This window comes from Carcharhinus amblyrhynchos, chromosome 6, assembly GCF_965287045.1.
Source record: "Carcharhinus amblyrhynchos chromosome 6, sCarAmb.v2.hapA, whole genome shotgun sequence".
NCBI lineage: Eukaryota > Metazoa > Chordata > Chondrichthyes > Carcharhiniformes > Carcharhinidae > Carcharhinus > Carcharhinus amblyrhynchos.
In genome coordinates this window covers 19879896-19907126 of record NC_137329.1, presented here as the reverse complement: position 1 = coordinate 19907126, position 27231 = coordinate 19879896, and the positions used below count along the sequence as shown (strand labels likewise).

At 47.2% G+C, this 27231-nt stretch overlaps 1 protein-coding gene across 1 annotated transcript in view; it reads right to left on the bottom strand.

The window, feature by feature from the left end:
- LOC145344422 (uncharacterized) overlaps window positions 1-25934 on the bottom strand; it is a 95073-nt gene extending 69139 nt beyond the window's left edge. Inside the window, exons 1-2 of the mRNA XM_080191557.1 lie at window positions 25826-25934; window positions 12676-12744 (exon numbers count right to left, since the gene is read on the bottom strand). The gene's annotated coding sequence lies outside the window, so the exon portion shown is untranslated. The remainder of the gene's footprint in view (window positions 1-12675; window positions 12745-25825) is intronic.
- Between the last annotated feature and the right edge of the window lie 1297 nt (window positions 25935-27231).

The window sequence follows — 27231 nt, the reverse complement described above, 5'->3', positions numbered from 1 at the left end:
GACCATATCCCTCCACACCACCCTCATCCCTGAACCCCTCCAAGTTTTTCTTAAATGTTAAAAGTAACCTCACATTTACCACTTTATCCGGCAGCTCATTCCACACTCTCTGCATGAAGAAGCCCCTCCCTAATATTCCCTTTAAACTTTTCTCCTTTCACCCTTAACCCATGCCCTCTGGTGTTTTTTCTCCCCTAACCTCAGTTCAGAAACAGCTGTAGATGCACCAAATTTGTGTCCACACCCAAGACTGATTTCACTACAAAGTCTTTCAGGTTAGTGCATTTATAAAAACCAAAAACATTTTTTAAAAAACAAGCAAAAAGGGCATTCAGTAGATTACATACATCTGCCCTGCTGTGTTAATGCGGCGTGAGTATAATTACGCAGTTCTTCCTTGGGGCTTTTCCCCACTTTTTTGATGCCCTGTAACTACAAAATTGGAATAAAAAATATTTTTATTAAGAGCATACATTTTATTTCTGACTTCAGGCCAATCCAGATCCAACAATCTGCTCTGAAAACTCTGCTCACATTTTGACAGCTGTGACAAATTCCACCACAACGGTCCACAACATTCTAAAGCAATCAACAATATTCTAAATCAAACAACCCACAGCATTCTTTAAAAAAAGTCAATTCACCCTATCTCCCAGATCCTTTAAAAAAAACTGAACGATCTGGATTTGCACCTTCACCAAAAAATTAATCAGTTCCTCGGGGACCCTACCTCTGCACCAAGTTTTTTGGAATCAGTCCATTCGCATTTTGAGATGCAGAGAAACAGATCAATAACAAGGGTAAAAACATTACCTTTGTCCATCTTCAGCAATAGAGGTAAGTATGATTGCGAAGGAAGAACAAGTGAGCATCACCACCAAAATCATTCAAAATGCAAAATGTCACAACTGCACAGCAAACAACCTCTTGACAGCTAATGAATGTTGTGTGATGGATTCTCTTCAGGCAAAGCTTTGTTCTCGGGACTCAGACAAGGCTGTCCAGTTGCCCAGTGCCCAAAGAACTCAGCAGTGATTGGGTGGGGGAAGGGAGAAGATTGTTTCTTAATGATTTTTTTTAACAACTGTGATGATACTGTGCCTTTAAGCAATGTATTTTAATCATGTTTCTCTGCAGGATTTTGTTGGCATCATGTTGTCTACAGAAGGTGTCCTCTAATTGTTACTGAAGCAATATAATGGACACTATGTTAATTTTAATCTGAATTAATGCAGGGTCCGGTGGTTTTTTTACTATCTCTTGAGATTGCTGAGTGGAGCTTGATTGAGGATGATTGACAGGCCAGGTGAAATGCCTGGGGATAGCTTTCCTTTATAGAGCATTCCAAGTTTTAGTTTTGTTTCTTTTGTTTCTCAGTTGCTACCAGAAGCTGGTGGAAGAAGGCATGTCTTTGTTGCTCTCTCTCTCCAGAGGTTTTCAAAAGTTCCAAGACTGGGGAGCCTCAGAGAATTAATCCAACATTCAAAGGACCAATTCACAGCAGGTATTAAAAAGCTCAAATCCAGCATCACATGAGCTTATTTGTTTCTGTGCCAAATCTGAAGAAGGGTGGATGTCTGTGGGATGATGTTTAACTTGGAACAACAAGATAGCTAGCTGTTAGGAGTTAAACTTTGTGATGTTTAAATCTTGTAATTCAAAAAAGTTATGATAATTCCTTTTGGTTATATTTTAACCATGTTCTTAAATAAATTTTGTTTGATAAAAGCTTCTTAGTGGGCCACTGAAAGTATAGCTGCAGTGAAACACCCTTATGCTCACTCATGCCAAAATCAAATGTAAACTTCGGGCCTAGGCTGATTTCATAACACACCTTGGGGTTTCCGACTTGGGTCTTAACACAACTGAGTGGCTTTCTGGAGGGTATTAACAGTCAACTGCCTTGCAAGGAGCTTGAGTAACAGGTAAGCCAGACCAAGTTAGAGTGGCAAGTTTATTTCCCCTAAAGAACATTACTGAACCAAATGGGTATTTATGACAATCTAGCAACCTTTATGATCATCTTTCTATTTTTTCCTCTATAGTGCCAGCCTACATGTTTAAATGGCACAGTGGCGCAGTGATTAGCACTGCTATCTCAGAGCACCAGGGACCCAGTTCAATTCCCAGCTTGGGCCACTGTGTGTGTGGAGTTTACATATTCTCCCCGTGTCTGCGTGGGTTTCTTCCAGATGCTCTGGTTTCCTCCCACAGTCCGAAAAAGTGTGTTGGCCATGTTAAATTCTCCCTCAGTTACCTGAACAGGCACTAAAGTGTGATGACTAGGAGATTTTTCACAATAATTTCATTACAGTGTGAATGTAAGCCTACTTGTGACTAATAAATAAACTTAATTTAAAGTTATCAGAGTGCTTGCACTTAATTTCACAATTTAGCCAAGATTGAATTTAACAAAATCAATTTGAATTTATGTCCCACCTTTGTCACAGTACGGTGTCCCAAATCAATCACAGGAGTGATTATCAAATAAAATTTGTCATCATGCCACTTGGAGAGATATTAAGATAGGTGATCAAAAGCTTGATCAAATAGTTGGATTTTAAGAAGTGCTTTAAACGTGGGGAGAGATCAAGAGGTTTGGAGATGGAATTCCAGAAGTTCAGGCCTTCAGACAGTGGAAAGGATCTTTGGGTTGCCATGCAAGGAGGCATTGGCATAGTATTATTGTCATTGGACTAGTAATCCAGACACACAGCATTATGTTCTGGGGACCCGGGTTTGAATTCCATCATGGCAATGGTGAAATTTAAATTCAATAAAAAATCTGGGATTAAAAGTCTAATGATGACCATGAAACTATTGTCATTAAAAAAAAATTGGTTCACTAATGTCCTTTAGGGAAGAAAATCTGTCATCCTTACCTGGTCTGGCGTATATGTGACTCCAGACCCATAGCAATGTGGCTGACTCTTAAGTGCCCTGAGAGGATGGGCAATAAATTCCAGCAATGCCCACATCCCATGAATGAATAAAAAAAAACCTCAGCCCATGAGCCATTACTTTTACCAAAGTTTCTCTTGATAATTTACTTTATAGTTATAGAATCTACAGTGCAGGAGGAGGCCATTTGGCCCTGCACCGAGAACAATCCCACCCAGGTCCTGTCCTGCCTCCGTAACCCTCCGTATTTTACCCTCCTAATCTCCCTGACACTGAGGGGCAATTTAGCATGGCCAATCAACCTAACCTGCACATCTTTGGACTGTGCAAGGAAACCGGAGCACCCAGAGGAAACCCATGCAGACACAGGGAGAATGTGCAAACCCGACACAGACACTGACCCAAGCCGGGAATCGAACCCAGGTCCCTACTGCTGTGAGGCAGCAGTGCTAACCATTGTGCCACCGTGCTGTATAGGTTGGGTTCAATGAGGATTTTGACTGTAAATATAGTTAGCACTGAAATACGTTTAAGGGCCATATTTGTATAAGAGCTGAATGTTAACAATAAATGCCTCAGCTTGTTTGATACGTGTCCATATACAATTTGTGGGTATCCATGATAAGCAGTGAGCAGGCTCCTCAGGCAGCAGTCTCAGTCAAAATTATCCCTTCCTGTTCTCAAAGAGGGAATGCAATTTTCATTTCCAGTAGATGTTTCCAATATTAGCCGTGTATTCCCTTGAGTACACAGGAGTAAGGAGCGAGATGCTTAAAATGATTAATGAGAGAGACTCTTCCTCTGATGGAAGAGTCAAAAACAAGAAGCATAATCTTAAAATTAAGAGATGGTGTAAGGAAACACTTTTCCACAAAGAGGTAGTAGAAATCTGAAACACTCAACCCTGAGAGGTTGTTGACACGGGTGAGGGGGCGGGGGGAGTCAATTGATAGAATTTTGTTAGACAAGTAGTTAAGGGTTATAGCAGGTAAATGGGGTTAAGATACAGATCAACCATGATTTAATTGAATGATTGAATGTGGTTAAGGAGCTGAATGACCTCCTCCTGTTTCCATGTTCCTTTTTTGTCACATAACGCAGAGCTGAAAGTCAAATTTCAATAATGACTGCCGTTCGGGCGAGGTCCACAAAAGGGAACGGGGAAAAACTTGAGTTGGAATGTTCATCTGCAGTACGCGTAATAAATTAACATCGTTATCCCAGATCCAAAATATACTTCAGTCTTTAAGTATTTGGAAGGTTCCTCTATTAACTAGAAATACAGTCTTTGACCGAAGGCTTGCCAGAAAATGGTGTCCTCAGGGAAGCAGTGTTTTACATTAGCATTTCTCATCAAAATGGCCAATCATCCATGACAATTAAAAAAAATCATTCCCATTCGCTGGAATTATGCTGCCTCGCCCGCCATGGAATTGGTGTGGGCAAGGAGTGGACAATGGAAATGCCCGTTGACTTCATGCAGGAATTTCCAGTCTCGCTTGAGCAAGGCCATGAAGTCCCAACCATTATGTTGACATTGCTGCCAACGTGCTGTTATAGCCCAACCCTATTTGCCCCCTGGATTACAAGCCTTCTCCTTGAACTGCTGCGGTCAATGTGGTGAAAGTTCCTCCTATAATACTGTCCAGTGGGTAAGTACATGATGTTGACCCAGTGACAGTATGCAAATCAATGAGACATGTCTTGGAACCAATGTTGTTCCCATATACTTGCTGCATCTGTCCTTACAGTTGTTGGAGGCCACAAGTTTTGGGAGGTGTTACGGAAAAAACTTTGGCGAGTTGCTTTCCAGTTGATTGTATACATTGCAACCACATTGCAACTGGATGTCAAAGCAGTTGATGAAGTTCTGATTAAGCCAAAAGCTTTGTATTGGACTGCATTGAGTTTCTTAAATGTTGTCGCAGCTGTGCTCATCCAAGCCAATGGAGCGCATTCCATTACATTACTGACCTCTGGCTTGTAAGTGGTGGAGAGGCTTTGGGGAGTCAGATGGTGAGTTATGAGCTGCAGAATACTCAGTCTCTAGCCTGTTTGCATAGTCATGGGGTTTTTGTAGATGATCCAGTTAAGTTTGGTCAATGCTCCCTAGAATGTTGACAGTGGGGAATTCAGGGATGGTAATGCCATTGAATGTCAAGGAGAGCTAATTATGGTCTCTCATTTTGCAAATGCTAATTGTCTTGAATTGAATTATTATTGTCACATGTATTGAGATACAGTAAAAAATATTGTTTCAAGCGCACTACACAGACAACACATACCGTTCATAGAGTACATAGGGGAGAAGGAAAGGAGAGACTGCCAAATGTAGCCTCGCAGTTACCAACAGGGTAAAAAGAAAGATCAGCTTACCATGTGATAGGACCATTCAAAAGTCTGATGGTAGCAGGGAAGAAGTTGGTCTTGAATCAGTTGGTAAATGTTTTCAGACTTTTCTATCTTTTTCCCAATGGAAAAAGGTGGAAGAGAGGGTGCGAGGTGTCCTTAATTATGCTGGCTGCTTTTCTAAGTCAGTGGCAAGTGTAGACAGAATCAATGGATGGGAGGCTGGTTTGTATGATGGACTGAGTCACGTTCACAATTCTTAATGGTGTCTTGCAGTCTTGTTCGAAACAGGAGCCACACCAAGCTGCGATGCATCCAGAAAATATGTTTTCTATGGTGCATCTGTAGAAATTGGTGAGAGTTGAAGTGGACATGCTGAATTTCCTTAGCCTTCTGAGAAAGTAGAAATGTTGGTGGACTTTCTTAACTGTAGCATTGGCATGGAGGGACCAAGACAGATTGTTGGTGATCTTAACACCTAGAAACATGAAGCTCTTAACCACCTCCACTTCAGCATGTCCAATGTGGCATGTCTAGCTATTCACAAAACATATCAGGACTGCTTGTTTCTATGCTACATTATTATTTTGGGTTTTTACTCTTCATAAGTTTCTCAAGGTCAGCATCTGTGTCCACTCCAGGTAGAAAGTCTTGTCCATGCCCACTCTGTGTTTTAATTGCCAAAAGATGAAGTAACCTCAAAGAAACCCAAGATTTGGGGACAAAAAAAAACACTTGTTGTTATACTTCAGCTTAGATTAAAGAACATCAAGGCATGTGATTTTCCTTAATGTTGGAAGACAGAATAAACATTTCACTGAAATATGTCTTAAGCTAAATTTTTCCAAAATGATTTATAACCAGAAAATGGACAAGTGAATAGTAACAACGGCACACAATAAATATGTAGTTGTTAACTTTGAGTCTATAGTAGAGACCATTTATTCATGGAACTATTCATGCCTATTGGTCTTCACTTTCTGTTTCTCCTGGACACCTTCCTGCCCTAGTCTTAAGTAGTTTTTCTGTCATCTCCACTGATGGCCTCTTTGAGTTTATCTCATTCACAAAATCCACCTGCTGCTCTTTTTCCTCTGTAGACCACCAACTTTCTTTCCTCGTCTCTTTGCCTCCTCCAAAAATCATCTTTCCTTGCAACCTAACCCCGCCCAATCCAATCTCACCCTCCTTATCTACATGTAAAACCCCTACGGTGCAGGAGAGGCCATTCAATCCATCGAGTCTGCAACGACTTTCTGACAGATTATTTTAACCAGGTCCACCCTCTTGCCCTTTCCCTGTTACCCCACAGACTGTGTTATACCGAGTTCCACACTCTAGCTAATCCAACTAACGTACATATCTTGGGACACTAAAGGGCAATTTAGCATGGGCAATCCACTCAACCTGCACATCTTTGGACTGCGGGGGGAAACTGGAGCACCCGGAGGAAACATGCAGAGAATGTGCAAATTCCACACAGACAGTCACTCAATGCTGGAATTGAACCCGAGCCCCTGAAGCTTGAGACAGTAATGCTAACCACTGGACCACTGTGCCATGTGTTCCCTTGGTGACAGTATCCAAAAACATGTGATCAGTTTCTACTTGTATATGGATGATATCGAGCTCTATTTATGTACTGTCTCTGTTGTCAATTGCCTCTTCGACATTCAATCTTTTATGAGCCACAATTTTCATCTTAAACTCCATTTCCTTACCACTCATTCCTCCACCTTCTGCACCATTGACTGAGAGTGAGCCAGATTATTCACAACCTTCTTATCCATTTGAGCCTAATGTGAATCTCTTTCCCCAGATTCAATCCCAGCTTGAAGCTCACTCATAACATTGTCCATCCTATTCCCCCTGCAATCCATCTGAGCTCATGAGCTGCTCAAACCTCGAGCCAAAGGCTTTTTCACCTCCAGAATCTACGGTTCTTAACTATGTGAAAAGAGGCAAAATGATAAGCTGGTCAGCCCAACCCCCGTTGTAGGGAAAGAACTGCAGAGCATCCATAGATAAGGATGATAAATTACCCAGTATGCTGCACAATTGTGAGAGGCAGACATGGAGTGGGATTTTCCAGCCCCAGGGTGGCAGGTTTTCCAGTGGTGGAGGCTGATCACCATTGGCTGCCAATGGGATCTTCCAGTCCCGACGGAGTCAATGGCCATTTGCATTGCTCATCGGGTGCACCACAGGGGAACCCACCTGCCAATTGTGGTCCACCTACCCCCCTCCCCCACAACACTGGAAAATCCACTGCAGCTGGGATGGGAGAGTGTGGGGGAGAGTCAGAAAATCCTGGCCTTGGTGTTATGGTAGTGAGATCATACCTAATTAAGCTTTTGGAGTTCTTTGGTGAAAATAATTTAAAATATATTTGTAGTGAGGGGAACTCCATGGACATTGTTTACTTAGATTTGAGTTAAGCTTCTGGGAAAGAGTCAGATATGTGGCTGATCCACAACGTTGGAGAAGTAGCTGTACCATTGAATTAATGACGTGGAGATGCCAGTGTTGGACTGGAGTGGGCACAGTAAGAAGTCTCAGGTTAAAGTCCAATGGGTTTATTTGGTAACACAAGCTTTTGGAGCGCTGCTCCTTCATCAGGTGACTCACCTGCTGTGAGACTTCTTACCCACTGAATTAAACCATGGCTGACCTAAGCCTCAACTCCACCTATCCATCCCATTTTGCTGCATATCTCTTGTCAGCCTTACCCAACAAAATTCAATGCAGCTCCATCTGGGGAGCTCCAGTTGTCCCCAGTAACCTTTTTAGAGGAGACAGTTCTAGATTTTTAAATCGATGAATGGGAACAGATTACAGAATCATAGAATCCCTACACTGCGGAAGGAGGCCATTCGGCCTACTGAGTCTGCATTGACAACAATCCTACCCAGACCCTATCCTCATAACCCCATACATTTACCCTGCTAATCCCCCGACACTAATGGATAATTCAGCATAACCAGTCCGCCTAACTGGCACACCATTGAACTGTGGGAGGAAACCAGAACACCCAGAAGAAACCCATGCAGACACGGGGAAAATGTGCAAACTCCACACAGACAGACCCAGGTCCCTGGCGCTGTGAGGCAACAGTGCCAAACTAAATGTCACTGTGTCGCCCACATTCTCAAATTGAGAAGAGATCTTCTCAAACTGCGAAGAAGTGGGAAGAATCTGGATAAATTGGGGAGCTAGACTGACATGTGGTAGATGCAAGTTAAAGATGGTGTGAGGGAGTCCGCTTTTTGCGGGAACAGTAGGACAACTTGTGGATGCTGTTTTTAGGATGGATAACTTGCCGGACATTCTGTTGGGTGCGTTAGCCCTGGTTTCAAAACATGTATTTTTTGAATCAGATCCTAACCGAAAGAAAACCTGAAACCCCAGGTTTCGAGGGAAACTGAAACTGAAACATCAGCGGCGACCTTACCAGAAGAATTCTGAGTCATGAACGAATGTGAAAATGGAAGAGTTTCAGATCCATTTTTTGGGTGAGTTAAACATCAAATCTTACGACACTCTGAGCAAGAAAGGAACAAGATCTGTTTCCCACCAGCATGGGGAGGGGGAGGTGGGGCCTAAGCTCACTGGAAATCTGGAAGCTTACACCAACGGCACCATTGCACATGCACAGATCTCTATCATAGCACGGAATAGATCTGCCAGGCACCCAAACCTGCTCGTGCTAGTCTTCCTCCCTCCACTCCCACTAACATTGTCTTCCCCGCCATGATCGCTGGTCTCTCCCACCGTACCTTGCTATTGCTGGCTTCCCCCCTGCAATCGCTTCCCAACTGAGGTTCAACCAATTGCTCCCCTCCCACCCTCGGCCTGCTCCGGTTGTAGTGTGTCTAGTGTTCCCCACTCTCCTCCCCAATCCCAGTTGCAGATAATACAGCATTTCTGGTGAGCACTTCAGCATGCCAGGCTGGTAGTGTCAGGGAGCCAGACTGGCACTGGAAGGGTGCCAAGCTGGCACTGCCTAAGAGGCACTGCACCCCTGCCTTGACCTCCCAAAGGGGTCTCAGTGGCTTCCAGACCTACTGAATGCCATCATAACAGATCCCTGTAGGTAGGCAAATGAGTGTGGACGATTGCGTTCTGGGCTCACTTGCAATATTTAACTTAGTATATAAATAGATTTAAATTTGTATATAAATAGATTTAAATATTGAGATCATGGGCATGAGGCTGATCTCGCCAGATATCCAAGCTCGGTAAGATAGATAGATAGATAAGCAAACCCAATTTTTCATCTATCTCGCTATCTTATCAGCTCACCCACCCATTGGCCAGTGGCATGAGCAGGTAAGATTGTGGGGAAACTAGAATTGGCTGAAACCAAATAAAAGACCAAGAGCCATCTGAGCTCACATATCCCAGCAGTGCGGTACAAACAGGCTGAAAAATAGGAAGGCTGGATTCACGATCTAGCAGCATGCAATGTAAGCTGGCTGCAGCTCGTTCCATTGCCTACCTGATGAACTGGACTCATCTGATGAAGGAGCAGCGCTCTGAAAGCTCGTGAATCCAAATAAACCTGTTGGACTTCAGCCTGTGCCCACCCCAGTCCAACACTGGCATCTCCACATCACTGTTACTTAAAATCATTGATGGACATGGCTCGGCCAATAGAGCGCACAGGGGAATTCGGATAAGAGTCATACAGGTGGATCCACACCATCCATTCTGTCATGGGCAGAACCCAGGCAGTTCAGAAGAAGTGCACAATGTTGCTGAAGACTGCACCTGCGGTACTCAGGTTGACTGGGAGCTGCAGTTGGATGAGAATCAACGGCTAAATCTTTGCAGAAAAGGATCTGGAATTCTACTTGAGGAAGTTCAGAGCTACGATGGACACAGTGGCTGAACTTAGTGCCACATATGCTGAGTGGACTGCCTGGTAAATCTGTGAAACCTACCTTTATTGTATGTGCTATTTGTGTGTAATTTAAATTGAACACGATTTTTCGGTTAATTCATGTTTAATCTATATTAATTCTCTATGTGATATCCTCAAGTGTTACTCATGTATTAATTACTCACAGACAAAAAATATTAAAAATAAAATACATTATCCTTACATTATTTATAATTTACTTCCTTCCCACATCAGCTTGTTTTTCCAAAAATTCTTCTCCAATAATTTTTTTGATCCTCAAATCACTGGATGTAATTAGTTTATCTCATCTTTCATCTATTGCTTCAAATTGTGTTTGCTTGTGGCAAATTGCATTTATCTTTGTGCTTCATAGCCTCTGCGTATATTTTCAAATGATGTATTTACTCCCGAACAGCATAAAATGGAATTCAATTAGTTTTTTTTATTAAAGTAATTAATATGCCCACTGTACTATTTTATTTTCAGCATGAGGGTTAGTATGGGGAAGCCTATATGGGACTGGACTGAGATCTACACTGTGTTAGAGAATGATGATAACTGTGCTGGAGAATGATGTGTTAGAGGATGATGAGAATGAGGTGAAAACAGAGGTTCAAATGGATGGGAGCAGTGCTTTTGTGAAGTAAGAATAAGGTGAACAAAGGTGAGGGAGGGCTGTGACTCAGGACTCAGCAACCGGGGACAATGAAGCAGCTTAGCTGAAAGAATGGGCTCTAACAAAGAGAGAAAGCATGTTGCTCAAAAAATTCCGTTTCGTGAATGAGCAGCCATATCCACTTGGGTTCTACAGATTTTGAGGTTGTTTTTGTTAGTTTGAGGTTGTTTTCGTTAGAAAGAAGGCGGCTAAGAGGGGACCTTATTGAAACATACAAGATGATTAGAGGTTTAGATAGGGTGGACAGTGATAGCCTTTTTCCTCGGATGGAGAAAGCTAGCACGAGGGGACATAGCTTTAAATTAAGGGGTGGTAGTTATAGGACGGATGTCAGAGGTAGGTTCTTTACCCAGAGGGTGGTGGGGGAATGGAATGCCCTGCCTACTGCAGTTGTAGATGCGCCTAGTTTGGGGGCGTTTAAGAGGTCCGTGGATAGGTTTATGGATGGGAAGGGATTGGTTTAGGTTAGAGGGTCATTGCTTTTTTCTTAATTGGTCGGCGCAACATCGTGGGCCGAAGGGCCTGTTCTGCGCTGTAATGTTCTATGTTCTATGATCATGTCAAGGGTTGATTCAGGAGGAACTTTACTCTGGAGACATCTCCAGAAGTCTGCTTTTGGGGACTTTTTTTTGAGGACATGTGGGGATCCAAGTGAGAGCATCTGAAAATTGAACTCCGGAGGTACTAGCACAAAATGACAGGCTGACTCCAGTGCAGTACTGTGGGAGTGCTGATCTGTCAGAGGTACGTTTGGATGAGGCATTGAACCAAGGCCCCATCTGCTCTCTCAGGTGACCAGGGAAGGTCCCGTTGCACAGCTTCAATAAAGAATACAGGAGTAATCACTGGTATCTTGGCCATTGTTTATTCTTTAATCAACACGATTTTAACAGATTATCCGCTCGCCATCACATTGGTTTTTGCTGGAACTTGCTGTGCACAGATTGGCTGCTGTGTTTGCTAGTTTACAACAATTTCGATTGTTGGGGTGGCACGGTGGCACAGTGGTGAGCACTGCTGCCTCACAGCACCAGGGACCCAGGTTCGATTCCCATCTTGGGTCACTGTCTGTGTGGAATTTGCACATTCTCCCCGTGTCTGTGTGCGTTTCCTCCCACAGTCCAAAGTTGTGTGGGTTAGGTGGATTGGCCATGATAAATTGCCCCTTAGTGTCAGGAGGACGCGCTAAGGTCCTCCTAAATGCATAAGACTATGGGGAAAGGGCCTGGATGGGATTGTGGTTGATGCAGACTCAATGGGCCGAATGGTCTCCTTCTGCATTGTAGAGTTCCATGATTGCACGGGATTCACTCATACATGGCCCGAGTTAGTGAAAGGCGTTTTATGAATGTAAACATTTTTCTTGCTGCCCCACTGAAAATATTTTCCTTGCAATTGTCAGGAATATTTATTTTATTTGGCGGCTTGTACTTGGGAGGAGAAATTGGAATTGGGAAGCAAAGTTTGATCTGAAGTGGCTGGGTGTTAAAAAAAGTATTTTAAAAATAGCTGAGGGCAGCGAAATATGAATAATGAAATATCTCACCAATGAGGAAAAAGGAAATTGGTCAACATGGCTCGATTTGGAGAGATCAGTTAAAGGTCACAGCATCAAGGGCAGGCAGACAAATATCGGTGTAAAATTAGTATAAGCGGAGCAGTTACTAGCAAAACTGATAGCTAATAAAATATATTTTCCTACATATTGCAGTGTTAAGGACAAGTCAGTGAGTGGATATATAAACAGAGCGTGACAAGTGGCAAACTAAACCACACAAGAGAATACCAGTGACAATGGGACCGGCCACTGAAAGAACATTAGCCATTATCTATCTGTGTCTCTTACCAGCAGTAGGGACTCTTGTTGCAATGACTTGATAAAGTCAGTCATATAGCACCACCAGCAGGATATGGTCTGAAATACAAAAGTCAAGAGAAACTTTGCTGATTAATAGAATGAAAACGACAGATTTGCATTTATTTATATGGGCCGGAGTTTTACTGCCTCAGGGGCGTGAAGCTCACAGAATTCTCCGTTAGCCTTGGGCAAGATTTTATGAGCCTCTCCCGAGCGAGGTTGTAAAAGCCCGGCCATCACGTCTTTCATGATGTCTGGAAGTGCTTGATGGTCAATTGAGTATTTTTGAAATTTGCCACTGTTGTAATGTAGGAAATGAGACAGCCAATTTGCAAACATAAAGCTTACCTGAACTGACCAGGTACTAAATCTCCGTGACACCCTGAGGGATTATTAACTGAGTTATCAGAGAGAATTCCCCGTTTCTCCTTCAATATAACACCACTGCATCATTTACACTAATCTGAATGGGCAGACAGTGGCTCAGGGTTAATACCAATGCTGAAATCTTACTGCTGTTCATGTTGATGGGATGTTACAGCCCCGCTGACAGTGCACCCACCACCCCCCCCCCTCACTCCCCCAACTCCCCGCCACGGGTTTCAATAGGAATCCCCAATGGCAATGGCAGGTCTATAAGGCATTCCGTCTCCTGCTGTCGTGAAACATGATGTGGAGTTGCCGGCATTGGACTGGGGTAAACACGGTAAGAAGTCTCACAACACCAGGTTAAAGTCCAACAAGTTTATTTGATAGTAAACCCACAAGCTGACGAAGGGGCAAACCCTGAAAGCTTGTGGGTTTACTATCAAATAAACTTGTTGGTCTTTAACTTGGAGACTTGTTGCCATGAAACATACCATGGTGGGAGAGGAAAATCCCACTCCATATCTACAAGATGATGTCTCTGTCTGTGCGACACTTCGTCAGGGCTGCACTGAAGTTCACTTTGATCCCTATGTTCAAGCCTGGGTTGGCTCTTAAACCTGTTTGGTCTCTCGGAATGGGGAGTTGGCAGAAAAGTGGAGTTGAAGACCAGCCACAATTATATTAATGGTTGAAACAAGCTCAATGGGCAGAACGGTCTACGCCCTGCTCCTACTTCTTATATTGTAACTCAGCAAACTTTTGAGGTGAAGGTGCTGCCCACTGAGACATGGCTGGCACAGATAAGATGCTGGTTGGCACTGGGCAAATCAAATGAGGAATCCCAACACAACATGGAAGCAAAATGCAGCAAACAGGGCTATAATTTATAACCTAAGACAAATTATTTTGAGCATGTATTTTTGGTTGTGTCGTTGATATTTCTTTGGGTATGGTGTTGCTGGGGAGATGACTATTTACTGTCCATCCTTGGTGTTACTGATGTGTGATGGAGCTGGTGAGCCTTCTTCTTGAACTACTATGTCCATGTAGTGTAGGTACACCCACCCAGCTGTTAGTAGCTGTTAGCTGTTAGTAACAGAGTTCCAGGATTTTAGTAACAGTGAAAGAAAGGCAATATAATTCCAAGGCAGGATGGCGTGAGACTTGGACCTGGTGCAAGGAGGGGCATTCTAAGGTGACAGCATTTCCTGAGACCTGTTGCTCCTAGATGGTGGAGGATGCGGTTTTTGGAAGGAGCATTGGCAAGTTGCAGTGCACCATGCAGATGGCACACACTGCAGTCACTGTGCTGGAGGACGTGAATAAGGTGGTAGATGGGGTGTTGGTTGAAATGGCTGTTTTGGCCTGGGTAGTGTAGATCTTCTTGTGTCTTGTAGCTGCACTCATCCTTGTAAGTGAAGAGTATTCCATTGCACTGTTGACTTGTGCCTTGTAAATGGTGGACAGGTGGAATTGGGATGTGAATTCTCAGAATCTAACCTGTGCTTTGGAGCCGGAATTTACATAACTGGTCCAGTTAAGCTTCTTGAAATAACTCAGAAAGCCTGACTGGAAAGGAACATAATTTCTTTACAGAGTGCAAAGTAAAACCACCACCATGGTGTATACAGACTAGTCCCTGCCTGGGACTACAGTTCAGCAGGCCCAGTCCTGGGCCTGCCTTATAAAAGGCTCAGAATGAGTTCCAGATGGGCAGGCCACTACCTGTTACCAGGGGAACTCATGCTCAATGAACCCCACAGGAGATCAGTCAGTGATTCCTCTTGGGCTATGTTGGATTTATTATAGCTCTCTTCCAACCCTTGATGGCCTGGGTCCCCTCCACTCATTCCCATGATGATGGGCCTTCTCTATCTCTTGTCCTGTGGCCTCATTTCCATTGCTTGTAGGGTCTAGTCCAGGGCTGAGAATGCCTCTTTAGGGAGGAGCATTGAAAAGCCACCACAAGGAGAACACCGTCGGTGGTGACGTATGACTGTGTGTCCGTTGCCTTCGTCTCCATTTCTGAGCCTGATGACTGACTCATGGGTTTATGGAGGCTGGGGCTTCCCACTCACAGGCCAGTGTGAAGGACGTCAATGGTGGCGCATCCGTAGAAACGATGCCTCTGGTGTGGGTTTTCTTTATTACAAGGAGATCGATGTGCTTCTTTAAAGTCTTCGCCCTGATTTTTACCTTATGAGACACCAGTCCTATTTTCTCAAGAATAATTCCCAGAATATGGCAGCATGGTGGCACAGTAGTTAGCACTAATGCCTCAAGTGCCAGGGACCAAGGTTCAATTCCACCCTCCAGTGACTGTCCGTGTGGAGTTTGCAGTTCTCCCTTTGTCCATGTGAGATTCCTCTGGGTGCTCCAGTTTCCTCCCACAGTCCAAAGATGTGCAGGTAAGGTAGATTGGCCATACTAAATTGTTGATGGTTGGGCCTTCTGGTTCTCCTGGCAAGTTTTGCACTGCTTGACCAAGTTTTCAATATCAGTGTCTATGTCAGGCCACCAGACTTAGCTCACTATGAGCATTTTCATCTTAGAGATTCCTGGGTGATTACTATGCAATTCTTGAAGTATTGGTCACTGGCCTGAATGCAGGAGAAACCCAGGTTCCCCATAAAATGATGCCATCTTCTACACTCAACCTCTAATATCTGGAGAGATAAGGTTTCAAATCCTCCATAGGGCGCCCTTGTGGTCCATCACTTAGGACGACGTGATGTAGTTTCATCAACATGGGATCCTTTTGGGTCCATGCTTGGATTTGCTTGGCAGATACTGGCAGAGTGTTCAGAATCATGATGACTTCATGCATCTTTGGAAGAGAAGGTAGGCTGGTGGCCGGTAGGCTCAAGGCATCAGTGTTGGCTATATCTCCCCCTGGACATTGTTCTAAAGTATATTCAGAGGCACCTAGTGGCAGAGTCCAGAATTGGCTCTGGGCTGATGCAATAGGAGGAATCACTTTTTCTTCCTTGAAGAGGCCCAAGAGGTTTGTGATAGGTTATTATGGTGAAATGCCGATCGTAGATGTACTGGTGGAATCTTTTCATCACAAACACCATGGCCAAACACTCTTTTTCGACCTGGGCATACCCACACTCTGGATTCAACAAGGGTCTGTGATGCATACACAATTGAACATCCTATTCCAACATCTCAATGGTGAGATAATACCAGATCTATCCCAAATCCAGGGTGAAATGCCTCTCAAATGGCTGTAACAGGTAATGGGGCATTATACGAAAAAGAGGAGGGTAGTCCCGGCCAGCATTTATCCCTCAATCAACATTGCTAAGAAACTGAGTATCTGATCATTTAATTCATTGCTGTGAGGAAAACAGTTGTCATATTTCCCTACATTAAAATAGCGGTTACACTTCAAAAAGTACCTCACTGACTGTGAAGCAATTTAGGATGTTCTGAGGTTGTGAAAGATGCTGTATAAATACAACTCCTTCCTTTTTTTATAAGTACATCATGCTCATCCAAGGCCTGCTTAGCCAGTTGAGTTTTCTTTGTTCTTTCACGGGATGTGTGCGTCACTGGCCAGGCCAGCATTTATTGCCCAACCCAAACTGCCATTGAGAAGGAGGGGGTGAACCCCGTTCTTGAACTGCTGCAGCCTATGTGGTGTAGATGCACCGCATAGACTGGAGCACATGTAGGCCTGAGTATCACAGAATCCCTACAGTTCAGAACGAAGCCATTCGGCCCCTCAAGTCTGAACCAGCTCTCCAACAGAGCACATTACCGAGGCCCTATCCCTGTAACCCCATGCATTTACTCCACCAATCCCCCTAACCTATACATTTTGGGACACTGAGGGCCAATTTAGCATGGCCAATCCATCTAACTTATAGCTTAAGGATGGCAGATATCCACCCCTGAAGGACATTAGTGAACCAGATTTTTTTTGTATACAAACTAGTAATTTCAAGATTATTAATGGGACTATCATTTTATTCCAGATTTATAAAATTTAAATTTCCCCAGCTGTCATTTGAATTCATAACTCCAGAGCACTGCCTTGGGCCTGTGAATTACTGAGCTAATAACATCATGGGTAGCACAGTGGCACAGTGGTTGGCACGGCTGCCTCACAGCATCAGGAACCTGGGTTTGATTCCCAGTTTGGATCACTGTCTGTGTGGAGTATGCACATTTTCCCCATGTCCCGTGGGTTTCCTCTGGGTGCTCCGGTTTCCTCCCGCAGTCTGAAAGACGTCTGGTTAGGTGCATTGGCTATGCTAATTTCTCCCTCAGTGTACCCGAACAGGCGCTGGAGTGTGGCAACTAGGGGATTTTCGCAGTAAGTTCATTGCAGTGTTAATGTAAGCCTACTTGTGACACTAAAAACAAACTCTAAACTTTACTACTAAACTACATCAGTATCAACTCTTGGTTGATGATATATGTGCCACGGGGGAGCACTGAAGTGTAGAATTTCCCTTCAAGTCTCTTGCAAATCCAACTAAGCAAAATGGTAGGCATCTTTGATGAATTCAATCGTTTTAGTCCTTCTGACCTTCCTGGCCTAACTATTCCTTTCACCTCAAAGAAACTTCCAAATCTTCTCTTTGTTGAAGATTGCAAAGAAAACCTGGATTTTGTGCCAAACACTTCCCCATCCTTCTATAAATTGCTATGAAGCCCCTAACCACCCAGAACCCAAATATTATTCTCATTATCAGTGGTGGCCCTTATAGTTACCTCTCCTACGCTCTTGGACAGAATAGAAGAAGCTGATTGTTTAAGTCAAGTGCTGCTTCTCACCGTTTCATCCAGATCAGCAAATGGCAAAAACTATAAGGTAAGTCACCATAGTCCCAGATGACCAGACGCTGCTCACCCCTTTCAGGCAGAGGGCTGATTGGTATTGATTTAATCCAAGGATCACAACACCCCAGGCGAGGGGCAAGGTTGAGAAGGCAGGGCCTTCATGAATAACCTCTGTGGTACAGGAATTGAACCCACACTGTTGGTGTCACTCTGCATCACTAACCAACTTCCCAGCAACTGAGCTAAACCAACCCTCAACCTGCATGTATATCATGCATTTCATAGAATTATAGAACCCCTACAATGCAAAGAGGCCACTTTGCCCATCAGATCTACACCAACTCTCTGACAGAGTATCCTACATAGGTCCTCTCCCCAGAATCCCACACATTTACCATGGCTAAATCCATCTAACGTACACATCTTACACACTAAAGGGCAATCTGGCACATGACAGGAAATCGGAGCACCCAGAGGAAACCCATGCAGACATGGGGAGAATGTGCAAAATCCACACTGAGTCATCCGAGGCCAGAATGGACCCTGGAGCTTTGAAGCAGCAACGCTAACCACTATGCCAGCATTTAACATAGCAAAGAAGCCCAGAACTTTTAAGAGCATGATCAAACAAAACATGACCCTCCCCCAAGCCCGTAACTGATCAATACGCTCTTTCTCCTCCCTACATCCATACCATATTGAAATTGAATTTTACCACATTGTCCCACATGCTGACCAATTTCTTTCCATGGACCTCAATAATCTGTTCTTCGAGCTTCTGCCGTGGCTCAGTTGGCAAAGTACTGTGGAAATCCCCTAGTCACCACACTCCGGCCTCTGTTTGGGTACACTGAGGAAGAATTTAGCATGGCCAATGCACCTAACCAGCACGTTTTTCAGACTGTGGGAGAAAACCGGAGCACCCGGAGGAAACCCACGTAGACACAGGGAGAAGGTGCAAACTCCACACAGACAGTGACCAAAGGCGGGAATCAAACCCAGGTCCCTGGCGCTGTGAGACAGCACTGCTAACCACTGTGCCACCATGCCGAGCAGTGTCATCTTTAAATTAAAAGGCTGTTGGTTCAAATCTCACTCAAGATTAAGCCCAAACTTTTGGCTTACACTCCAGAGGGAGACAGCTGCACAGTCAGGAAATGTTGCCTTTCAGATGAGCTGTTAAACCAAGGTGCCGTCTGCCTTCTCAGGTGTCCCTTTCTAAAGAAGAAAAGACAGATCTCCATTTGTTGTTCAATATGCCCCAAGAAGCATCACTAAAAGCAGATTACCTGGTCCTTAGCACATTGCTGTTTGTGAGACCTTTCTGTGCTCAAATTGGTTACGGTCCTTCCTACAGGGCAATGGTGACAGCACTCCTAAGTCACTTCACTGGCTATATGGTGCTTTGGGATGGCCTGAGCTTATCAAATGTGCAATATAAATGCAAGCTTTTCTTTATTATTCTACCCGCAATCCACAAGAGCCACCTAATCAATACACCTTGAGTTCATTCATCTCACTGGGGGCCAAGCAAGAAGCATTCGGTGCGTTGGCCATGCTAAATTCTCCCACAGTGAACCCGAAAAGGCACCAGAGTGTGGACACTAGGGGATTTTCACAGCAACTTCATTGCAGTGTTAATGTACTTATGACACTAACAAATAAACTTAAACTTAAGCACTCATGTTGTACGCCCTGTCTGGCGTGACGCAGCCAGCAAATCTTTCTACAACACCACAGCCACCCTCTTACAACCCAGATTTCCAAAGCCTGAATGAAATTGCAGTGAGGTGAGATGTAGCAACATGACAAGGTCAGCCATGATCAAAATGAATGGTGGAGCAGGCTCAAAGGGCCGAATGGCCCACTCCTGCTTCTAGTTTCTATGTTAAGAAGACACAGCATCATCATCTTTGTCCGTTCTTAAAGCTTGATGGTGGCCTCAATTCAGTCTTTGGTCTCCTCTTCGTGGCCTCAATTCTATAAGAAAGTTTTTGCCGCTAAATTTCTTGATTTTCAGACAGCGTAAGCAATCTGTGTCGCCGCTGCGGTGACTTCTTCATCAGGGGATCAATTACCTGCTCATCTATCAAGCAGGAGGGTCAGGGCAATGGCCACATAGATTGCTTACGCTGTCTGGAAACCAAGACATGGAGCACTAATACAGATTGACAACTGGCATTATATTGCTGCTCTCAATATCCGATGCAAGACTAATTGAATGGAGATGCAGCAAGGGTAAAGCCAATACTTGGGGAGAAAGATGTCGGAGAGCCTCAGCTTCTGTGATTTCAGGCTGGAAAGTTGATGGATCTCTGGGAACCTTCCATTTACTAATTGTTTAAAGATAGGTCATATTCCAATAACTCTCACAACTTGGATATCCATTTCAAAGGCTTAAAAATCAATGAACTACAAGGTCATTTACAAGTGCAGTTCAGTCTTCATTACGCAAAGTTTTATTTATTTTATTAGTATCACAAGTAGGCACACATTAACACTGCAGCGGAGTTACTGTGAATATCCCTGAGTTGCCACACTCCAGCACCTGTTTGGGTACACTGCGGGAGGATTTAGCATGGCCAATGCACCTAACCAGTACATCTTTCAGACTGTGGGAGGAAGCTGGAGCACCCGGAGAAAACCCATGCAGACATGGGGAGAATGTGCAAACTCTGCGCAGTGACGCAAGCTGGGAATCGATCCCTGGCACTGTGAGACAGCAATGCTAACCACCCCATCAGTGCCACCCCATTAGGCAAGTTGTCAGCAGAAATAGATGGAGGTTTTGGGTAAGGTTGGTCTCCCTCTTGAATATTGCTCTTTCTCATTTTTATTCTATAAAAAATATCTGATGAAGCCTCAGATTTCTTCATTTTTTAATTACAACAGCTACGAGTGTGCAACTGAGGCCCAGATTTTCCAGTGCTGTTATGGCAGGACCCACCACGCAAGATTTAGCAGCCCAGCCACTGACTTTCGGCGGGACTGGACAATCCTGGCAATGGGTAAGGCTGGAAAACCTCACCCTAAAGGCCCGATTTTACCACCGCGTTGCACCCATTTTCAGCCACAAAAACTTGGTAAAGTTGGGTGTGACCCACACCCACCTCCGCATCGGTTCCCCTTTTACCAAGGCCCGAAAATGACTGTAATCGGGACTGCACCCGAAACGGGGTGCAACAGCCATTTAAATGGATTAAATTGACTTAACGGGCTCCACGCCCAACTTTACCGGCACTTCCCCCTTCACCACTGCGTTCACCCATCTGGAATCGGCACAAAACAGACATGTTCCATATAAGTCCGATTCGGGCGCTCCATCACTGAGGGTTAGTGAGGAGGTAAGTGCCAAGCGTCCAATGGCTCTCTGCTTGACATCGTTGGGGGTGGAGTTGGATTTGGGGGGGGAGGTGGGTCCAATCTGCTTGAGGTCGGTGGGTGCAGTGAAAGGGGGTCCGCTGCCACTCTGCCTGTGATCAGTGAGGGGAGGGAGGGAGGGTCCGCTGCCACTCTGTCTGTGATCAGTGGGGGGGAGGGAGGGTCCGCTGCCACTCTGCCTGTGATCAGTGGGGGGGAGGGAGGGAGGGTCCGCTGTCACTCTGTCTGAGATCAGTAGGGGGGAGGGAGGGAGGGTCCGCTGTCACTCTGCCTGAGATCAGTGGGGGGGAGGGAGGGAGGGTCCGCTGTCACTCTGTCTGAGATCAGTGGGGGGAGGGAGGGAGGGTCCGCTGCCACTCTGCCTGTGATCAGTGGGGGGAGGGAGGGAGGGTCCGCTGCCACTCTGCCTGTGATCAGTGGGGGGGAAGGGAGGGAGGGTCCGCTGTCACTCTGTCTGAGATCAGTAGGGGGGAGGGAGGGAGGGTCCGCTGTCACTCTGTCTGAGATCAGTGGGGGGGAGGGAGGGAGGGTCCGCTGTCACTCTGTCTGAGATCAGTGGGGGGAGGGAGGGAGGGTCCGCTGCCACTCTGCCTGTGATCAGTGGGGGGAGGGAGGGAGGGTCCGCTGCCACTCTGCCTGTGATCAGTGGGGGGGAAGGGAGGGAGGGTCCGCTGTCACTCTGCCTGAGATCAGTGGGGGGGAGGGAGGGAGGGTCCGCTGTCACTCTGCCTGAGATCAGTGGGGGGGAGGGAGGGAGGGTCCGCTGTCACTCTGTCTGAGATCAGTGGCAAGAAAGGGGGATCCACTGCCATTCTGCCTGAGGTCAGTGATGGGATAGGAGTCCCTTGTTGTGCTCTGCCTGAGATCAGTGGGGGGGGGGGGCAATGTCTTTGGGCGCCAGGGGGAGGCATTATCCAGCCTGGGAGGGATGTGACAGGGCAGCAGCATTCTATCATTTTTTTTCTCTGCACATGCGCAGTTGGAGGCTCCGATCGGAGCTGCAGGGTTTCAGGCACGTTAAGCCCTGCCCACAGGCTTGTGCAGTACGATTCAGAATCGCTGATTTTTTTTCAGGCAGAGTGCGTCTGGGGGCTCCTGATAACAGGTCTAAAAATCGGATCTGAAACACTCCCAGTTTCAAGTCCACCTAGCACTTGGAATGAAAATGGTAAAATCGGGCCCTTTGTGTCTTATGAGAGACAAAGGGAAGACCAATTGAATACAAGAGCTTCAATCTCACTTCCTGAGCTCGCATTAGAACAAATAAAGAACAAAGAAACATACCGCACAGGAATAGTCCTGTCGACCCTCCAAGTCTGTGCCGATCATGATAGAAACAGAAAAACTACAGCACACAAGTTGCGCCGAACATGTCCCTACCTACTAGGCATACCTATAACCCTCTATCTTACTAAGTTCCATGTACTTATCCAGAAGTCTCTTAAAAGACCCTTAAAAGACCCTATCAAATCCACTAACGATACATACACAATATTCTGGTTGTTGTTCAGAATGACCTTCTGATCATCACAGTGTATCTGAATAGATATTTAACTAAGTTCATAACTGAACTTCCACCAAAACTGCAGCTAACACGGCACCATTTTAGAATTAGACGGATGAGCTAATAGATCTAAATCGGGTAGATCGAGGTGGTCTAACTGAGGTGGTTAAAAATGTTAAAAGGATTCGATCAGCCAGGGCACAGGAAAATGATTCGCTCTGGTGGAGAAGCAAGACCCACATTACAGCTCGGCTGATCAGAAGCAACAACAAAGGAGGCACAATAGCACAGTGGTTAACGCTGCTGCCTCACAGCACCAGGGATCTGGGTTCGATTCCCGGCTTGGGTCACTGGCTGTGTGGAGTCTACACATTCTCCCCATGTCTGCATAGGCCTTCTTCAGGTGCCCCGGTTTCTTCCACAATCTGAAAGACGCACTGGTTAGGTGCATTGGCCATGCTAAATACTCCCTCAGTGTACCCAGAGTGTGGCAGCTAGGGGATTTTTCACGTTAACTTCATTGCAGTGTTAATATAAGCCTACTTGCATCAATAATTAACTTTAAACTTAAGGAAAGTGCTGCACTATTCAGGTTTGTCACTTTTCAGATGAAAGACTAAACCAAAGCCCATCTCCCCTTTCAGGTGGATGTAAAAGATCACACAGAAAATATTTATGAAGAGTAGGGGTGATCTCCCTGGTGGCCTGGCCAACATTTATCCCTTTAGCCAACTGGACAAAACAGATTATCTGGTCATTTATTTCTGTACTTTTTATGGGACCGTGATGTGTCAACATCAGCTGACATGTTTCCTAATTACAAGGGAAGGGGGAGAACGGGAAAGGGGAGGGGAGGGGAGGGTAGGGGGTGGAACGGGAAAGGGGAGGGGAGGGTAGGGGGTGGGACGGGAAAGGGGAGGGGAGGGGGGGGAACGGGAAAGGGGAGGGGAGGGGGGGGAACGGGAAAGGGGAGGGGTGGAACGGGAAAGGGGAGGGGGGAACAGGAAAGGGGAGGGGGGAACAGGAAAGGGGAGGGGGAAACGGGAAAGGGGAGGGGGAAACGGGGAAAGGGGAGGGGGAAACGGGAAAGGGGAGGGGAGGGGGGAACGGGAAAGGGGGAGGGGGAAAGGGGAGGGGAGGGGGGAACAGGAAAGGGGAGGGGGGAACAGGAAAGGGGAGGGGGGAACAGGAAAGGGGAGGGGGGAACAGGAAAGGGGGAGGGGGGAACAGGAAAGGGGAGGGGGGAACAGGAAAGGGGGAGGGGGGAACAGGAAAGGGGAGGGGGGGAACGGGAAAGGGGAGGGGAGGGGGGAACGGAAAGGGGAGGGGGAAACGGGAAGGGGAGGGGGAAACGGGAAGGGGAGGGGGAAACGGGAAAGGGGAGGGGGAAACGGGAAAGGGGAGGGGGAAACGGGAAAGGGGAGGGGGAAACGGGAAAGGGGAGGGGAGGGGGGGAAACGGGAAAGGGGAGGGGGAACGGGAAGGGGAGGGGGAACGGGAAAGGGAGGGAAGGGGAGGGGAGGGGGAACGGGAAAGGGGAGGGGAAACGGGAAAGGGGAGGGGAGGGGGGAACAGGAAAGGGGAGGGGGGAACAGGAAAGGGGAGGCGGGAACGGGAATGTGGAGGGGAGGGGGGTGGAACGGGAAGGGGAGGGGAAACGGGAAAGGGGAGGGGGGAACGGGAAAGGGGAGGGGAGGAGGGTGGAACGGGAAGGGGGAGGGGGAAACGGGAAAGGGGAGGGGGGAACGGGAAAGGGGAGGGGAGGGGAGGGGGGGAACGGGAAAGGGGAGGGGAGGGGAGGGGGGGAACGGGAAAGGGGAGGGGGGAACGGGAAAGGGGAGGGGAGGGGGGAACGGGAAAGGGGAGGGGGGAACGGGAAAGGGGAGGGGAGGGGGTGGAACGGGAAGGGGGAGAAACGGAAAAGGGGAGGGGGGAACGGGGAGGGGGAGGGGGAAACGGGAAAGGGGAGGGGGGAACGGGAAAGGGGAGGGGGGAACGGGAAAGGGGGGAGGGGAGGGGAGGGGGGGGAACGGGAAAGGGGAGGGGAGGGGAGGGGGGGAACGGGAAAGGGGAGGGGGGATCGGGAAAGGGGAGGGGAGGGGGAACGGGAAAGGGGAGGGGGGAACGGGAAAGGGGAGGGGAGGGGGTGGAACGGGAAGGGGGAGAAACGGAAAAGGGGAGGGGGGAACGGGGAGGGGGAGGGGGAAACGGGAAAGGGGAGGGGAGGGGGGAACAGGAAGGGGGAGGGGGGAACGGGAAAGGGGAGGGGGGGAACGGGAAAGGGGAGGGGGGGATCAGGAAAGGGGAGGCGGGAACGGGAAAGGGGAGGGGGGAACGGGAATGTGGAGGGGAGGGGGTGGAACGGGAAGGGGGAGGGGGAAACGGGAAAGGGGGAGGGGGGAACGGGAAAGGGGAGGGGAGGAGGGTGGAACGGGAAGGGGGAGGGGGAACGGGAAAGGGGAGGGGGGAACGGGAAAGGGGAGGGGAGGGGAGGGGGGGAACGGGAAAGGGGAGGGGAGGGGAGGGGGGAACGGGAAAGGGGAGGGGGGAACGGGAAAGGGAGGGGGGAACGGGAAAGGGGAGGGGAGGGGGGAACGGGAAAGGGGAGGGGGGAACGGGAAAGGGGAGGGGAGGGGGTGGAACGGGAAGGGGAGAAACGGAAAAGGGGAGGGGGGAACGGGGAGGGGGGAAGGGGAAGGGGGAAGGGGAAGGGGGAACAGGGAGGGGGGAAGGGGAAGGGGGAGAGGGAGGGGGAGGGGGTAGGGAGAGGGAAGGGGAAGAAGGAGGAGAGGGACTGGGAGTGGGGGTGGATGGGAAGTGCTGAGTAAGATGGGGAGGGAGGGGGAATGGGGTAGGGGGAGAGGGGAGGGGGAAGAGGGGGATAGGGAGGGAGGGGGAGGGGAGAAGGGGAGAAGGGGAGGGTAGGAGAGGAGGCAGGAGAGGGGAGGAGGAAGGGGAGGGGAAATGGAAGGGGGAGGGGAGTAACTTGTTGCCAAAATAAAAGGCCTCATTAAAGGACAGAGCCAGCTATAGAGAGTCACCACTAGTCAATCTACCTGGCAAGAGTTACTGCCCTTGTGAAAGTATTACCTTAGGCTCAGCAGCTTTTGATAAGAGTCGTTCAACAGAAGCAGGAAGTTCTCTTTGTCGGCGGTTTGCCTGGTGCTGCGGTTCTGTTGCTGGCCAGCTGGTGTCACTGCACAGTGACAAACAAACCCTTTACATTTGACCTTTACTCCTTTTTAAACTTACTTATTTCCCCTTTAATGACCAAGGCTCACTCGTCAGTCATGAGCCAAAAGTAAGACTGGTGGAGTCTTGTTTGAAAAAAAAAGCACTGATTGCTGCATCACCTGCACTTTGTTGGAGATCACCCTTTACAGCAATGTTTGCCACAGCTCTGAATAACGTAGAAAATAACATTTTGAAGAAATGAGATCTTGGCCTGAGCAAACACAGTTTAATCGCCCATCAGTTGGCTCGCTGTTGCGCAGAGTGTAATTAATGTTATCATACAATCTGATCTGGCCATTGCCTCTTTCTCCAAACATCCATTACTTTCACTGGCTGACACACCGCAGTCTGGCCTGAGACGTTGCAGGACACAGTGATGGAATATCGAAATGCTAAGGTCTATCGGCCTGCGTCATCAATCTGAGGCCTGTGAGGACAAGGCCCTCGCCAGCTGCAGCCTCACATTCCTCAGGGGCAGCCGCTGGTAATCCCCAGGCTGGAGAGAGAGGGCAGCATCTTCCTGATACACCACTGCTGTCGCTATTGAAATTTCCAGTGAGGGGAAAAGTGCTCTGTCCTCGGCACCGCGAGTTACAGAATCAATAAACGTGCCCCCCCCCCCCCACTGTAAAATCGTTATGTAGTTTGGAATTATAGAATCTCTACAGTGAAGAGAGAGGCTCATCGAGTAGGATAACACTTCAGCCAGACCTTATCCCCATAATCCCACATATTTATCCTGCTAGCCCCCGACACGAAGAGGCAATTTGGCATGGCCAATCCACCTAACCCACACATCTTTCAAGGAAACTGGAGCACCCGAAGGAAGCTTACGCAGACACTGGGAGAACGTGCAAACTCCACACAGACAGGACGGCACGGTGGCACAGTGGTTAGCACTGCTGCCCTCACAGCGCCAGGGACTCAGGCTCGATTGGGTCACCCTCTGTGCAGAGTCTGCACATTCTCCCTGTGTCTGCGTGGATTGCTCCCGGATGCTCCGGTTTCCTCCCACAGTCCAAAGATGTGCGGGTTGGGTTGATTGGCCATACTAAATTGACCCGTTAGTGCCGGGGGATTAGCAGGGTAAATACGTGAGGTTACGGGGATAGGGCTTGGGTGGGATTGTGGTCGGTGCAGACTCGATGGGCCGAATGGTCTCTTTTGCACTGTCGGGATTCTATGACAGTCACCCAATATTGGAACCGAACCCGTGTCCCTGGGATTGAGAAGCAGCAGTGCTAACTATTGTGCCATCGTGC